General features: G+C 46.0%; 2 protein-coding genes across 45 annotated transcripts in view; one reads left to right on the top strand and one right to left on the bottom strand.

The window, feature by feature from the left end:
- Positions 1 to 5,311, bottom strand: part of PKP4 (plakophilin 4) — a 63,386-nt gene extending 58,075 nt beyond the window's left edge. For 5 of the 33 annotated variants that reach the window (XM_086896543.1, XM_086896551.1, XM_086896557.1 and 2 more), the window contains exon 1: positions 5,216 to 5,302. The gene's annotated coding sequence lies outside the window, so the exon portion shown is untranslated. Of the gene's footprint in view, positions 1 to 5,215 lie in introns of all 33 variants that reach the window. The other 28 variants (XM_086896553.1, XM_086896542.1, XM_086896563.1 and 25 more) reach the window with 11 other exon arrangements.
- Positions 5,312 to 5,334: 23 nt separating this feature from the next.
- The window catches only part of CCDC148 (coiled-coil domain containing 148), a 42,546-nt gene continuing 31,527 nt past the window's right edge, over positions 5,335 to 16,353 (top strand). For 5 of the 12 annotated variants that reach the window (XR_015288901.1, XM_086896450.1, XM_086896449.1 and 2 more), the window contains exon 1: positions 5,417 to 5,696. The gene's annotated coding sequence lies outside the window, so the exon portion shown is untranslated. Of the gene's footprint in view, positions 5,697 to 13,457; positions 13,518 to 16,353 lie in introns of all 12 variants that reach the window. The other 7 variants (XM_086896451.1, XM_086896447.1, XM_086896453.1 and 4 more) reach the window with 6 other exon arrangements.

Here is a 16,353-nt window from a genome sequence, read left to right as displayed (position 1 = left end):
CTTTCTATTTGGACATGTGTAATGCAAACGCTTTTGAGTATGTATTTATAAAAACCTGTTAGAGGCATAGCCCAGATGAAAGCCTTTGGCTTGCCACACCACAGACAGAACACGAGGAGCTTCTGATAAGAAGATAAAGACAGGAAAGGTTTTTGGCACCCACAGAAACGAACAGAAATCCAGAAATTTTCTAATGTTTCTTCCTTGTTCCTTACAGCTGTACCTCATGGAACAAAAGGTGATGTTCGGCATGACACCACAGCTCCTTCTTTTCCTCACTTGCTCCCAGACCTCTGCTACTCCTTGCTCTACCTGGCACTAGGGAAACTGTCCCTACCTTCCTTCAGTCCCTCCACCTCTTCCCAGGACATTCTTCCTCTTGTTCCTGCTGCCTCTGGAGGTGGCCCCAGAGTCTAAGGGCATTCCTTGGACCAACCTGATGCAGCTGTCCCCACTGGCAGCCAGCACAGGTGCCCCAAGACAAGCAAACCCCATCAGGGCTCATTCATGCAGTGCTCCAAGATGTACCTCACTCATCAGAGAATGGCGACCTGGTGCCCTAAACCCTGCACAAGCTCAGCAAACCCTGCAGGCCAGTTCATCCCACAACCTGCACAGAGGCTCTGAACCACCTGCCTCACACATCCCAAAGATCCCAGAGCCACAGGGGAATTTCATTCACTGCCCACAACCACCAACACATGGCACAAACAGTAAATACATTAAAAATCCCCCCACTGAGCTGTGATGCAGAAAGCAAGTTTCAACCCGTACACCTTCAAAGAATTTACAATAGATTCATTCCTTTCTGTTTTTTATTAATGAATTCATCACAATACCAATCAAAACATTAGATCAACTATAATGTTAACTGAAGGTTCACAAAAACACACTACATTTCAGTTAGAATACTACATGGGGGAGTTAATTTTACTTATTTCTTGAATAATGATTTTATGACTCTCAAAGTAACAACTCCCAGTTTCATTTTCTCCACTACAATAAAGACATATTTTAAATTATTTTAAAATCAATTAAACAGAAAGTTGACTGGTGTTCAGTTCCTAGTGCTAGGTAAGAGATCTCTAAATCATTGTGCAAAGTGAGAAAAAAAAATGGGGGGAAGATCTGTAAGAGATAGTCATAGAGACATTTTGGAGAAAAATAAAAATTCCTTATTCTTAATATATTAAAACTGCTTAAAATGAAAGTAGGAAAACACGTGTAACAGAAGTATGCCTTTTTATAAAAACTCTGTTAAAATGGCACCTTGTTTAAAGATACCATACACAAAGAATGGATTTTCCCCATTTTTTGTTGCCTTTGCTTCCCTGTAAGAGTGGGATCCAAAGAAGAGGACGAGAAAGTTGAAGATAGCCCCAGGCATTCTCCATGGATCCTGCCAGCCAAAGGCTCTGCTCTCCCTCTGGCAGGGAGGAAAAGCAGGGAGAGGCACAGAGAACTGGCCGGGCTGGTTCCTGTCCTGCCCTCGCAGCAGACACCACGCGCTCTTCAGGAAGGAAAGGAGAGCTGACTCACACAGCCCATCCTGAAAGGAGGACAAGCCTGTGCCAGAGTCACCTCCCTGGCCCTGGACACACGGCTGCTCCAAGGCTGACATCCACAGCCTCCTATGGCCCAGCTGAGCCGCCGTGAGACACCACTCACAGACTCTTCTACTTCAGCCTTCCCTTTAAACGACACAGTCATGGATTCCACTACCAAAAAAGAAAAGAATCTCCTGTGAAAGTGATGGACTCCTTCCTTCCTCCTGAAATCCAGGCCTCTCTTGTCTGCCTGGAAATAAAGGAGATGTACTAAGGGCAGCAAGAGGGAGAGGAGCAAAGGTCTGAACACTGCTGCCAGCTGCAGAGATTTAACTGACAAGACACTGGGATTTTCTTCCATGCAAGCAAAAGCTTTGGGAAGGTCACCGGAGGCAGTTTTTGGCTGTCTTTATCCACCTCCTCCCCTCCCTCTGCAAACCTCCCCCGAGCAGAATAAATGAGTATTCTGTTTGGATAAAAGAACATGAGAAGTTAACCAATGAACTAGGACATGTCACAGGCCTTAGGAAAAGCAGCTGAGAATCAGCAAAGCTCCCAAGCATAGCCAGAGACTGCTCGGTGCCATCATCCCCTCCAGCTCCATTCTCTTTTCCCACCTCATCACTAAAGTTCGAACCAGTTTAATTTTGGACAGACAGTACACACCATATTCATAAGGATTTGACATCTTATTTTTGCTTGAGAAAAAACCTCACCAACCCTAACCAAAAATGCTGAAAATTCCAGAATTCTGACCCGCACCAACACAGGTTCTGCAGGAGGAGGTGTCCAGGTGCTGGTTGTACAAGGTGGCAGAAGGCGCTGTCCCCGCAGCCTGGCAGGAGACCCCACGGAGCTCCTGGGCCCTTGCAGCCTGCCAGGAAAGCTCTCTGCTCCCAGGACTGCTCTGCTCCACCACACCATGGGCAGCTGAAAAGGAGCACAGCTGCTCATCCACAGCAATTCCATGTAACCCAGGCAGACTCGCTGATCTGACTGAAAATGACAGAAAAGTAACTGACAGCAATACAGACTGTGGCCAATAACAGGCTTACAACTGTGCTTTCCCAGATAAGTATCATGAGCTCTGCTTGCTTTTTTAGGGGCCTTTTCTGTAGCATATTACACTAAGTATGCCCTGGTACTGAAGCTAACTAATGTTAAGCTCGCTGAACTCCCTGAACTAGCCACTGCTTTCCTGTGCCAAACAAATAACCAAATGTTGCAGGACTCGATTATTTTCAGCATCACAATTAAGAAAAAAAAAATCCCCATAACAAAATTAAGACATGACTCACACAGTCCCATCGTTTAGAACAGCTTTAGCTCCTTGTCTGTACTAAATGTATTGAAATAAAGTGAAGCAGAAGTACATGAAGTTCTTATTTATGTTTTCTGTTAATTTAAAATGCAGCTTTTCTCCAGAGTCTTCTCTCAGTGCATGCAGATTTCTAAACACCAAGAACACATTACTAATTAAGATTACTATTATTTGTACATAGCATATGCTATCACTGAATATGAAAAATACCTCAAAATGCACTACAGATGCTATTTTGCTACTGCAAGAATCTTCTATAGAAAGGCAGTGTATCCTATAACTTTCTTTGTTTACAGTGTGACTGAATTCAGCTGTTCATTATAAAAGGATCCTGAATTACTTTTGAAAAATGCAAACTCCAAAAGGTGTTATCTTGTTGACAATCTAAGAAAAATTAGAACAAATTCTCCCCTCTCACAGAAGATGACTCTCCCAAAACTTTTTCCAACTGTGTTTTGAAGCAGAACATCTGATATCAGTACTGCTGTTTATGCTGAACATCTGACAAGTTGAAAGGGAAAAAAACAGTTTTTACTGGAAAAGGCCTATCAGCTTTTCTACCTTAATTAAAAATATTAATAGCATCTTATTTCAGCAGCAACAGAGCACTTCGCAAACAATTTCAACAGGAGAAAGTTACTGCAATCTGCCTTTCTACAGTCAGGTTACATTTATTTGCATGTAACATTGTAATGTTTAATAGAAACATTACATTACAGGATATAAATGCCAACAAAAAGGTTTTGCCCCCAAAACACACTCCCCCACGCTTTAAACATGATGAACATGACTGAATTACTGTTTCTTCATACACTAAACGATATTTAGTAGATTCAAACAACCTACCTTTAGTAGGTTCCCATATTTTTATCACAATGAACAAATTATTTGGTGTAGATTTCAAATAGTCAAGGGGAAAACATCATCATCCTCATAATCTCCCAATCTCTATCTACTCCAATTTATCAAAAATTGACAACGCTGAAAAAACAGAGAAGCCAGTTCATGCAACACTAGTGCTCACAGTCCAACCACACCTTTTCCTTCAAACAGTCGAATCTGGAAGCAATGACTAATGTAAAATTAACAGGGAGCGGGAGGCTATTTAGGAAAAAAAAAAAAAAAAGTACAAAGGTCTATGGGGCAAACAGAGGCAGCTCAGAAACACTCGAGATCCCTGCCCCTGAACTGTTGATGCCTTCTGAGCGTCAGCCAGGAGGAGAAATGGACCAGAGGGGACTTGAGTCATCAACTCTGGTTTTTCTGCGCTGAAACAGCCTGCACTCAGCACCAGCATTTATTTTATTGCGGCGAGACTTCATTTCCCAGCTCTCCCAGCCCAAGCCACGGCAGCCGCACTCGGTAACCGGCACCTGCAGAGCACTTTCTGTTCTCGCACACACTGCAGCGTGCCCGAGGCTCAGCCAGCGGCGGCATGGCCACGGCCGTCCCCGGGAGCCCACGGCCGTCCCCGGGAGCCCACGGCCGTCCCCGCCCGTGCCGCTCCGCTCCCAGCCCGGCGCGGGCGGTCGCAGTCGGGGGGAGAAAACACCGCAAAAAGTTCCTGCAGCCCCACGAGCCCGGGGTGCTCCCGGCGCGCGGGCCGAGGATGCTCCGCGGCTCCCCGGTACCCGGCGACGGGAGCGCGCCTCGTTCTGCGGTCGTTCGAAGGGTGAAAAATCCGTAATTAAATCCCGTGCAGGGAACACCGCGACGGCAGCGGGGTCAGGGACCCCCGGGGCGGCAGCCGAAGCCTGGGACTCCGGGGAACACCGGGACGGACGCCGAGCCCCGCGGCCGCCCGGTGCGAGCACAGCGGGTGCGCGGGGCCCGGCGCTACCGGCTCCCCCCGCCCGCTCCGCCGACCCCGCCATCCCTCGCACCACCCGCCGCGTCCCCGCCCGGCCCCGCGGCCGGCGCCGTGCGGCGCTGCGGGCACGGCGAGGCCCGGTGGCCCTGCCCGCTGCGGCTCCGCCGGGCTCGCGGCTCCCGGCGCAGCGCCGCGCCCGCCCCACGCACACGGCGCGGCCGCGGCCAGCGGCGGGGCCCGGCTCCGCTCTCCCGCCCGGTGCCGCGCAGCGCCCGGGGCAGGGGCCGGCCGGCGGCACCTCCTCCCGCAGGGCCCCTCCGGGCGGCTCCACCGGGCTCCGGGCGGCCCCGCGGGCACGGAGAGTGCGCGGCGCTCCGCCCGCGGGGCCGCCCGAGACGACGGCTCTTCGGCCCCGATGCCCCGGCGGGGTCCGCCGCCTCTCCTCCCGCGCCGCCCGCCTCGCCGCACCCCGCAGCCCCCCCCGGCTCTCCCGCGCGGCGTCCCCGGCCCGCGGCCTGCCCCGTGCCCCGCACTCACCGCGCGGAGCGGCCCCGCGGCCCCGCCGGGCGCGCCCGCCCTACCCCGGGGTCTCCATGGTGGCGGCCCCGCCGCCCGCTCCGCCGGCCCCGCCCCGCCCGCGCGCCGCGTCACGCGCCGCCCGGCCCGGAGCCCGCTCCCATTGGCCAGCCACGGCGCGGGGCGGCGCCCCATTGGCTGCTGCCCCGCGTTAAACCCGCCAATGGCGGCGCGACTTGAGGTTGCCGTGGTTACCGATGCCGTGTGGGGGAGACGGCGCGGACGGGACGGGACGGGACCGGACGGGACCCGACCCGACCCATCCCATCCCATCCCAAACCCATCCCAAACCCATCCCATCCCAAACCCATCCCATCCCATGCCTGGGGCGGCTCCGCCGGCAGCGGCCTGACGGGACTCGCGCTGTGCCCAGAGGCGGCTCCGCCGGGCGAGCCTGTGGGGAGGGGAGGCCACTCCGGCGCCCCCCGTCGGACCCGTCGCGGTGAGTGTCCGAGCGCGGCGGGGCCGAGCGGCGTGCGGGCGGATGGAGCAGCCGGTTGTAAAATGGCCGGGCGTGCCCGCCCGCGGTGCCGGCCGCCTCCTGCCCCGCCGAAGGAGCCGCCGCGGGAGCTCCGGGGCTCTGCAGGGCCGGACCGTCACCGTGCGCCACGTGCTCCGCCATGAGCCTGCCTGGGCACGGAGGGCGGGCTGCCTGTGCTCCCGGGAGCCTGTGGCCCGCGGTACCTGCAGAACGCACAGCCCGCGGCGCCGCTCAGACACGACCGACCAAGTCCGGGTGTTTGGGAAAGATGGGAAAACACTTTCCGGGGTGTTTTCATATCCCGCCCTTCTAAGCTTCCAGTAGCAGCCGAACTCTCTTGATGGCGTGTGAGGAATCGTAGATGTAGAAAATAAAAGCTAGTATTCCTAAAACAGCTGTAAAACATTTCAATAACAGGATTTGGGTGTGTGTTAAATGCTTGATCAGCGTTTTGCATCCCATGCCTGTCCTAACTCATCATCTCGGTGTGTCTCGGGGGTCTGACTGGGGCCATTCCTCTCCTTCCAGCCTCCCACCCTGCAGGTACGACAGCGAATCGACACTCTCCACTTCATTCAATGACACTGGAAATGGCTAAGAGAAGCCAAAACCAAATGGCCACTTGAGTCAGCAGCTCTTGCTGTCTCGGGCGGTTGTTTTATTCACCCTCTTCCTCTGCTGTGCTGATGCAGATGTAGAAAGTCTGCTGTAAAGGAACATGGAAAAAGTATCCACATTGTAACTTTTATCTGTTTTCCATCCAGCTCCGTTTTTCGGTTTACTGTTTGGTGAGGCGGACGGTAGTTTTGTTTTAGGCATATGGACACATGAACTTGTGGTTTAATTTGTGCTAATGCTGCAGGTAGAACTGTGCCCTTCCTTAGCCTCTGATTAGAAGGGAGCTGCAGGTAACAAGGTAGCTGAACATGGAGAGCCACCCTTAAACCCATGTATCCCTTCTCTGAATTTCCTGCTTGGAATTATAATCTTATAAACCGTGTAGGCTATTGGTAAGATATTTAATCTCTGAGGGTTTTGTTGCTATATGTGTAATTATTTGTATATTGAATAACGCAGTAGGAACGCCTACATTATGATGATATCCACATGGAAAATGCTTGGCAGCTGTAATCAGGAGTCTTGAGTCCTCAGTGTTCTGAAGAATCTCATGATTTCATACCATGTGAACTACATATGCAATGTTACCAAACCAGAGTGGTGGTCTCTGTCTAGGAAATGGGAAATAGCAGTGGGGGGGAATAACAGTTGAAACTTGGTAAAATGAAGAGTAACAGGTGTAAAATAAAATAAGTGGGGGAAGGGTCAAATGAGAGTGGAGAGCTGGAGTAAGGATAAAATATGAAATAACTAGATCTAAAGTAAAGGGAAGAGAAAGTGCATGTTGTGCTAGAACTGTGACCTTTGTTAGTTGCAAGGTTACTTCTACCAAAGGTGTACTGGATTAATTAAATTAGCTCCAAATCAGTTTCAACTGGTTTTCATCTGTAATTTGGGTATTATTATGCTGGCTTGGCTTTCACAGATAGCAACTTTGGGAAATGAGGAAGCTTACTTTCCCCCTCCAGTAAATGGAACTATTCCTGGATCTCATTGTGGGGGGCACAGGCCACAAGCAGGACGTGGCACAATGCCATCCCCATACCTTCTCGGCTCTGGGTGGTTCCAGGTATCAGGAGCAGGCTGTTCCAGGTGCCCTGCATCCCTGCAGAGCCATGCATTGCAAGGTCTGGCTGTGCTTTAGTTTCCCATTGGGGTAAGATGGGAAAGGATAAGAAATACTGTTGAGAAGGAGAAAGTGATCTTGAGTCCGTTTGTTTTGGCATAAAGGAAATAGAAAGAATTGAAAGTAACATTTTGAGATCCTGTCAGATTTGGAAATATGTTGAATGACTGTCAGTGAGGAAAAGCTATTTCATTCTGTCTGGTATTAGTCATACCCTCATAGCTGGTTTATTTTTTTTGGCACCCTGAGCAGCCAATACATTATCTAATTGCCTGCCGTGTGTCCCAGTGCCGTAATCCTGTCCAACAGGGACCACATAGGCTATGGAAAGGCACCCTATTTTAACTTTCCAAAGCAAAAGGCTGTATGGAGGGTGATTCTTTGATTTCTTATTCCATTGGCTAATAGTGGCCTTTGTCAAATATGCATTTAAATTCTTACATAATTTTTTAGAATCAGCAACAAACAAGTACAGTTTCTTTTTTATTCACCTTCTGAATGTGACTTGAAAGTAAGATGGTCTGTTTCACTCTCATTTGGAAAGCCATGATTCCACTATGTTTGCAGATCATAACAATCTAGTCTCATGCTTTCCTTTGAGACCATACTGGTTTCTCTTGAGCCTTAAATCTGACCCCTTAAAATGACTGTGCTCATCTTCCAGTGGTTTAGATGACAGTGTTGTTAACAGGTATTTGCTAGTTGTTTTGCTGCTGTTGTGTTTCTTCAGCATTTCCAGTCATTAATATGATGTTTTTCTGCTTTGTTTAATCTATTTTGAAATCAATCCATAATCGAGTCTTGCTTTTTATAGATATATTCCACAGATGTTCACAGCCCTTGCAGAACATTAACATTCCTGTCTTTTAATTTAGTGATAAATATCAGTCACAAAAACAGCGTTGCTTTGCTTCTTGGTGGTTTGGGCTTGGTTTGGCTTTGTTTTCTCTTCTGCGTTTTGTTTTGTTTTTGTGAATTTGGTTGGTTTGGTTTTGGGGGGTTATTTGGGGAGGGCTGGGGGGTGTGGCTTGGTTTCTTCTGGAAGCTATTTAATGCTACCTGCTTTAACTGTAATCTCTTCTAGATACTGAAATTATGAAGGTTTGGGAAAAAAAATACCTGGAGAAAAGAGTGATACTCATGGCAGGCTAACACAACACATGAGCAGATGGGGAGTTATTTAGATGTGTGGGTTTCTTCCTCTCATTAAAACCTACAATTTGATTTCAAAAGTTACTGCAAGACATCGTGTTGATGTCACAGCAACTCAGTCAATCACAATACAATTGATTTTGGGTAATTTTGAAACTGTAATTTCATTCGGTATAGAAAGCACTAAATGTTCTGCTTTTTATTGTTTAGCTGGGGAGGTAAGGCACCTACCAGGTGCACTTCTGAGGAAAGTGGTGGGCTGACATCTTGCTTTTTCAGTGAGGGCTTTTATAGAAACGTTCTGTTTCAGACAGCGCCATTCAAGATTACTGCTCTGCCATGGATAGATATTACTCCTTCCCTGTGGTAAAACAAAATATTGAGGAAAACTATTGAGGTTGTTTGCACTGTCTTTTTTTCTTGCATGGCTTTGAAGCATCAAGTAGGAGTATTTTTGATTGTAGATGGTGCACAGTGCTCAGCACGAACACCAGCCTTCATTGCAGAGCGCCGTGCTCTGGCTCGAGCCCAGCTGCCATGGGAAGGACAATGATGTCCTGTAATGATATCTCTCTCCAGCTTTCCCAGTGGCAGCAGCAGGATCCTGCAACTGTGCAGGGAGCTGCATTACAGAATTGATCCAGCTTCTCCAAACCTCCCTGGCACATATGCCCTTGTTTCTTCAGCCGGATCAATTTTCCTGAGCACAGCGTTCCTGCCTGTGAGGGCTGAGCCAAGAACGTGCAGGCAGCCACATACGGCGGGGTGGGGGCTCCTCTCTGGGCACCAGAGGGAAAGGTTTTCCCTGGATACCCGATTCAGCAAAAAGGAGGAGGTTTGAGGAACAGCAGCTTGCTGACCTGTAGTGTAAGCTCAGTAACCTTTTCTTGGCAAGCTCCAGGAATCCTGTCCCAATATACTGTTGGATCCGGTAGCGTGGTCCCAACAGTGGAGTGAGGGTGTTGTGCTTGAGGCAGCAGAAGGGATGTCCTGAAGTGAACTGTGTTGCTGAAGCCAGCTAATGGGGAATTTGGGTTTCACCACGTGTGCACACACCTGTAGGTCAGGGTTCCTCCTGGAAACTGCAGCACCTGGAAACAAGTGAGCAGCTTGGCAACAGCCAAGTGGATGATTTGGAGAAAAGATGGCAGGAAATGCTGAGTGGGATGTCTGGTAAAGACAAGGTCGTCAGCAGCTGGTCTGTTCTCGGGGTTTTCAGGTCCTAAACTTGTAATTGTTGTGTAAGAAACCTCAAAAAAACCCAACCAAAGCCCACAACAATTCTCCCCAAAGCCCACAAAGAATTAAAATAACACTCGTCACCCCAGCTCTGGTCAATGCAGGTACTCATATCTGCTCAAGGACAGGGAAAAGTCTGCTAAAATCCTTTGCAGTTTCTACCAACTGCTACAGTTGCTGAACAAAATATTCTTCACCTTCTTACTAGTTTGTATATGAGGCTGGAAAAAATGTTGAGAAATTAACCAAATTGTAATCTTTCCTACCAGACCACCAGGGATACAGAATGTCAGACTGAAATCTAGAGATACTTTTGAATAAGGAGGCAACAAAGAAAATGTGTATGCAGAAAGATCATTTGATTCACGTTTACGGACTGTACATTTCTAATGGCTGTGACTGAGAGGCCCCAGACAAGGATGAGTTGCTTTTTGTAGTAGGATATCAGACAACATTACGCAATAATTTAAAGTGAAGTTGTGCCAAATGTTTCCCTGCACATAACTCTGGGAATTTGGCCTAGCAGAACAGGCAAAAGCTGTACAAAATTATACCTATGCTCCTGACAAAATAAGCTGCAGTGGCTCCTAAATCACATGAATTATCTGTCCCTCTGGCTTGTCTCTCATAGGTTGCAGACAAATGTTCTGCTCTGACTCCCACTACACTACTCAGACAAAAATCATCGGGGCTGCCTTAAAGGACAGTGGCACAGAGGAATTGGTGCCAGCACTAGCTCACAAGGTCCCTCAGGGTGTTTGCCCTGGCTGTGTCCCACCTGCAGCTCGGGCAGGTGAGATGCAGAATTGCTCTGAGGTGTAATTCCAGGTGTGCAAATGCCTGCAGCTCCAGCCAGCCACAGCTTCTCGGAGCTTAAACAGGGAACAGTATCTCGGCTTAAGGAGAAATTGGACTCACTCAGACAGAGTCATATGCTCTTGAACCACTGTTAAACTGTTCTGCCAGCAACGTAAACTAAGCCAGCTGACTTCTGCCTGCAGTTCATTAGGAAATGCGTGCAGAAATTGGTCTGTCAGCAGAGCTGTGAGGAGGAGGCCTCCAGCAGTGGGGCAGGGAACCCTTCCATACAGATTTGGGTTTGTTAAGTAAAAAACATCAGTAACAAAGCTAACATAAAAATGGGATAGGAGGAAATGCTTTCATTAAAAATACTATACAGATGGCAACAGTAAAGACAGAGGCATGTGCAAAAGGTGAGGACAACTTAAAATTATGTTTTTGATTCCTTAAATAAGGAACCAGACTCCTGTTTCCCTTCCTGCTTTGGTGAAATCTGAGATCTAGCTAGATACAGAAAATAAAGCTATCATGGTTCTCAAACTGTGTATTTCCAACTGTGCATTTTGCAACAATGGAAACAAAATTGGTTAGTTTATCTGAAGAGCACTGTGATTTAACAACTGGAATCCAGATATGTTGCACAGATTTTTGTAAGTGCAGTCTTCAGTAGGTTTTTGTTGTTGGTTTTTGGTATTTTTTTAAGTGACTCAATTACTTCAGCCTCCTCTGAGCTTCTTTAACTGTCTTCCATTGAACTTCTGCTACTACTTAGTATAGACTATTTCAGTATCTGATGGTTTAGTACATGTGCTGCTTCTTGCAGAACACAATGTTCTGCTGCTTTTGAGGTCTAGCTCCTTAACTAACCCTGCCTGTAAAATTACATCCTTATTCCACTGGCCCAGTGGTGTTACATGTGGAATCTGTCTCTGAAATTCCTGTGGAACAGTGCGAATTCTGCCTCTTGAGAAGACGTGCAAAGCCCAGGTACTTTGTTGTGTTGCAGGGAATGTTGATTCTCTGCAGTTTTGTGTTACAGCATCTTTGCTTCTGTTGTGCTAAGTGAATTCTGTAGATTTAAGTGTTTTTCCTGATGGATGCAGAGCAGCAGAGGGATGAGTTGCTCACTGCACCATTCTGAACAAGCCTTTGCATACAGCCTAGCCAACAGCAGGTATGCTTCGTGGGCCAGGCAGCCACAGGTGAATTTAACTGAACATTTACTATTTCTTAAGTAATGGAGAAAATTGTAGGGTCCTATAATGGATAACTCAGCATCACATTTTCCAATTATTCTTTCATATATTCAACCATATTGTTTAGTTTTCTAGCTTTTTTTGTACATGGAGGCAATAAATAGAAGTCTAGATAAAACATTAATAAAAGGAACATATGACAAAATTCTGTAAATCTCCTGTGTTACACAAGTGTGTAAATTATGCCTCAGAATTTTTGCCTTCAGCTCAGCAAAGCTGGACTTTGTCCAGGTCTGTCCAGCCACATGCCAGGAATTGCCCAAAGGAGTTATGGCTGTCCCATCCCTGGCAGTGTCCCAGGCCAGGCTGGCCAGGGCTTGGAGCAGCCTGGGACAGTGGAAGGTGTCCCTGCCCATGGCAGGGGGTGAAGCTGGATGAGCTTTAAGATCCAACCCCAAATGCTCTATGATTAACCACTCAAAGCATCAGAGCATTTTTCCCTTTCATCCTCTCCCATTCAAACCTTGCAGTGGCCAGGTGTGCTGACTGCAGCAGGCCAGCTGCGTTTGGTCACAGAAAATGGATTGTGCATGTTTTGTTTGAAACAAAACAAGGTGAAATACCACCTGACTCACTTGATCCAAGGTGATGTGGGTGACTTCCTTTCCTACCCTTTTATGTCAACTTATCAACTTCTAAAACTTTTTTTTTTTTTAATCTGCTTGTTTCAATGTTTTTTCTAAGTGTTCCGAAATTTTATTTCCTCTTGGATTTTCTAAGAATATTCCAAGAATGGAGGGGGAGTAGTTCCCTTGTGATGTGCAGATCCTCAGAAAGTAGATAAGCTATTCCCTGCCCCTGTAGTGTGACCAAGCAGTCCATGAAGCTGATTGTTTTAAGTGTTACTCAAATTGATCTTCCTACTTTGGATTAAGTTTTACTTAATGAGAAAGTAATGAGATTATCATAGACAAAAAGGACTATGTCTCTTTTGGGAACATACCATTTCTGAGCCTTGACTTTATTTCAAAGAGAGCTGTAATTCTTTCTTTAGGGGAATGTAAATTTAAATTATAATCAAACAATGGGATTTTTCTAGCAATTGTTTTGACACCGAATGACAGAAGTATTGTACTGTGCATTTTCTTCCTGGGGAAAGGATTGACTGCTGCAAGATTAACACATTCTGGATGGGTGCCATTTTCAGATAGTTCGTTCAACTAGAAGAGAAAGGATCTGATTAAAGGATCAAGCTCATTATTTGTTTGTTGTTTGTACTCCACACCCTACAATGGGAGTGTTCTTTACCTCTTTTCCCTAACAATAATTAGGATCAGAGGGTTCAACAACTGCATATTAATATTCTTTTTCTTTAAATGAAAACATGCAGAAGCTAAGCAATTAACATTTCCATTACACTTTAAAATCTTTTTTAAAGGCTTCCACAAAATATTTAAGACCAAGCCAGATATTCAAAAGAGAGCACTGAGAATAAGGGACTCTGAGTTTGCAGATTTTTTCTGAATTCGTATTTTTTAGGAACATCTGCTCTAAAGTATAATCCAAGTTCCTGTTGATGTTGTGTTCCAGGTTTTCAGTAAGTCTGGTCCAGCTCTGTGTTTTCAGTGGTGTACCCCAGCAGCACATCAGGTGAGCCATGGAGAGGACTGTAACACCTGCTGTCCCAGGACTCCTCACAAACCCCAGGAGCACCTGCTGTACTGGCACTGCTGATGCTATTAAACTCTGTTTTGATTCACTGTATTGATTTTTACATTTAATAATGCGAGTGATTTAAAACATGCACAACAAATTATGTTTCTAAAGGCATGTCTGGGTTGTTAAGCACTGTGCCTCCCTGCCAAAAATCCATCTGCCCTTTGCTTGACGAGCAGCACTTTAGCTGGGAGGAAAAAAATGGCACTGCTGACCCAGATCTGCAAAGATTTATGTATGCAAACAACTTGTTGAATCAAGACAGTGGAATTAGGCTCTTTTAAAATCACTGGTTAAGCTCGCTGGGTGCACTCACTTGTGGAACTGGGGCCTGGACTGGACCTGACGCAACCCCAGGAGCAGTCTGTGGCAGGCACCAGGCTTTGCTTCCTCCAGGAATGCTGACTGACACTGGGGAATTTAATTTCTATTTAAATGAGAGGAAGGAGGATCTTGCCTCAATATTGGCTATTCCCATATGTAAGGATAAACATAGGTCATATGCCTCAGATACCAGCAAAGGGCATACATTGAGAATGCACTGAAGAGTTTGGTTGAATAGGAGATGAAATCTTTTAAGAGATCATATTTTTATTGCCTAAAAGAGTTCAGTGAATAGTGAAATACTAAATTGCCAAAGGAGCAGAAAAATAGAATTCATAAACCTTGTGCTTTTTTTAGCTGTGTTTGGCTGTAGGCAGAGCTGACTTGGTATTCTTGGGGGAGAGATTTCTATGTACGGGGACTTCTGCTTGGTGGCTGGTTGATCTTTTACACTTTTTCTTTCTAAAGAGGCATCAAGACTCCCAGCCTAGAGTCTTCAGTGAAGTTTGAGCAAAGCTTTGAGGCAGGGTACTGGAATTTGGGCTTAGATGGACTTTTATAGTATTGGAGAGGTTTCTAGATATATCTGCATTGAAGCAGAAATAAATTTAAGTGGCAGTGGTTTTATCATTTTGATTATTACATTTGCAAGTTACTGAAGATAGAATGCAGGTTTATATGAATCTTGTCCTTTTACAAAACCATCTTAGCATTCACTTTCAGTGTTTTACTGAGGTCATAAGGTTGAATAACAGAAAATAATGTCTGTGAAAGGCTGAGATCAAATACAAATGTATGACATCGTTGTGGAAGAGAGAAACAGATTGGCTAGAAGGAAAGGACTTGATTTGGTTCATCAAATACATAGCCCTAAATTTACAGAATATGGCCAGTAATTTATTTTTTTTTTTTTTATCAGTTCTGTTCTCAAGATGTATTTTCTTGGTTTCTTTTGAAAGGAGATGAAGGTAAAGTCAATATGTGTGAAGTTCTATTCAAATGCTGATGTTAAATCAGAAAAATATCATTAGAAAGAAGATATTAACAATTTGCCAAATGAACAAATAAATAACCCAGAGGGGTAGCTCTGCTGCTGCTAATCTTACTAGTATTCATAGTTATTTTTCAAAAAGGACAGCATGTCTTGTGGTAGAAGCTTGTCATTTAAAGCCGGCCAGATGGACCCAGATTAGGATGATGGCTCCCAAAATGTGTAATACAGGAGAATGACGCTGATGTGGCAGCTGCGCAGGGAACAGTAATAAAAGGTTTTAATAGAGAGAAGTGGCTGTGATGGATTCAATCTTCTTAGAGCTTTTGAGTACTCCCAATTTTCCATCAATGTTATTTTTGCCTTCATTATATGTTGTAGATGAGAGTCACCATAGTGCTCCCTTCCCAAGTTTATCAGTAGAAGCAGTGGTCAGAAACCAAAGGCAGCAGGAGGAGGAAGACTGACTGTCTATAGCAGAGGGGTGGATGCAGAACGTAAAACAGTTCCCAGGAGAGTACACTGTGAACTGTCTTCTGCTGCAGTCTCACCTTTTCATTTGACTGACATTAATAGATCTCTGTCAGAGTAGTCCCCTTTACATTTCTACTGCTGCTTTTCCTTCCCACCTTCCTGTTGCATTGTGCCATTTTTGGAATTTGTAAGGACGAGCTAGTTCATCCAGAACAGTGAGGAAGTGACTCCACAAATAAATAAATTTTGCTGGTCTACTATTTGCTATGTTGCTGCTTGCTGTGGGACCAGGCAAATGTCAAAGGTATGACTGGAGATGGAGTTTTGTGTGTATGAAGTATTGGCACAGTATGGCTGGCTTTGAGGCAGTGTTTGTGGGGAGCCTTCCCTTTCTGGTGTGACTCAGCTGTTGATTCAGTTCATCTGAAACACCTCAGGTGGATCTATTGCTTTCATTTCTATGCAAGACCTGGGATGACACCAATGCATGCCTAATTGAAAGTAGGGGTTTGACACGTAAGATTTTTTTTTTACTGCGTTGTGTAACTTACTGCATCTGAAACTTCCCATTTGACCCATGATGATGTGGGTACTGGATAAATGCTGCTCACCCAGAGCTGAGCCACTGCTGCCTGAGCAGCTGACCTGCTTTCACAGGTGTTACTACAGAAGGGGTTAAAGCGACCTAGTCTCCAAATATAAGAAAAGATCTTTTCAGGCTTAATTTCTATAAAGTAGGAATGCCTCAAAACCTGATCTTGCATTTGGATCAGGGACTCGTATTTTGAAAAGCACAAAGCAAAGAATAGATGAGCTATGTCACAGCATTACAGATTCATCAAGGAAATAGTATTTGGTTTTCTTGGCTGCTAAATGGTATGAGGCACATGAAATTTCTCCTAAAGTGAAAGATAAATTTGAGGAATTTCTGTCTAAATTACATTTTTAGTGAGATGTACCTCTTTTCAGAAAACAATAGAT

This window comes from Cyanistes caeruleus, chromosome 7 (assembly GCF_971803275.1).
Source record: "Cyanistes caeruleus chromosome 7, bCyaCae1.hap1.1, whole genome shotgun sequence".
Lineage (NCBI taxonomy): Eukaryota > Metazoa > Chordata > Aves > Passeriformes > Paridae > Cyanistes > Cyanistes caeruleus.
The sequence above is the reverse complement of the archived record's forward strand: the minus strand, read 5'-3'. Positions and strand labels throughout refer to the sequence as shown.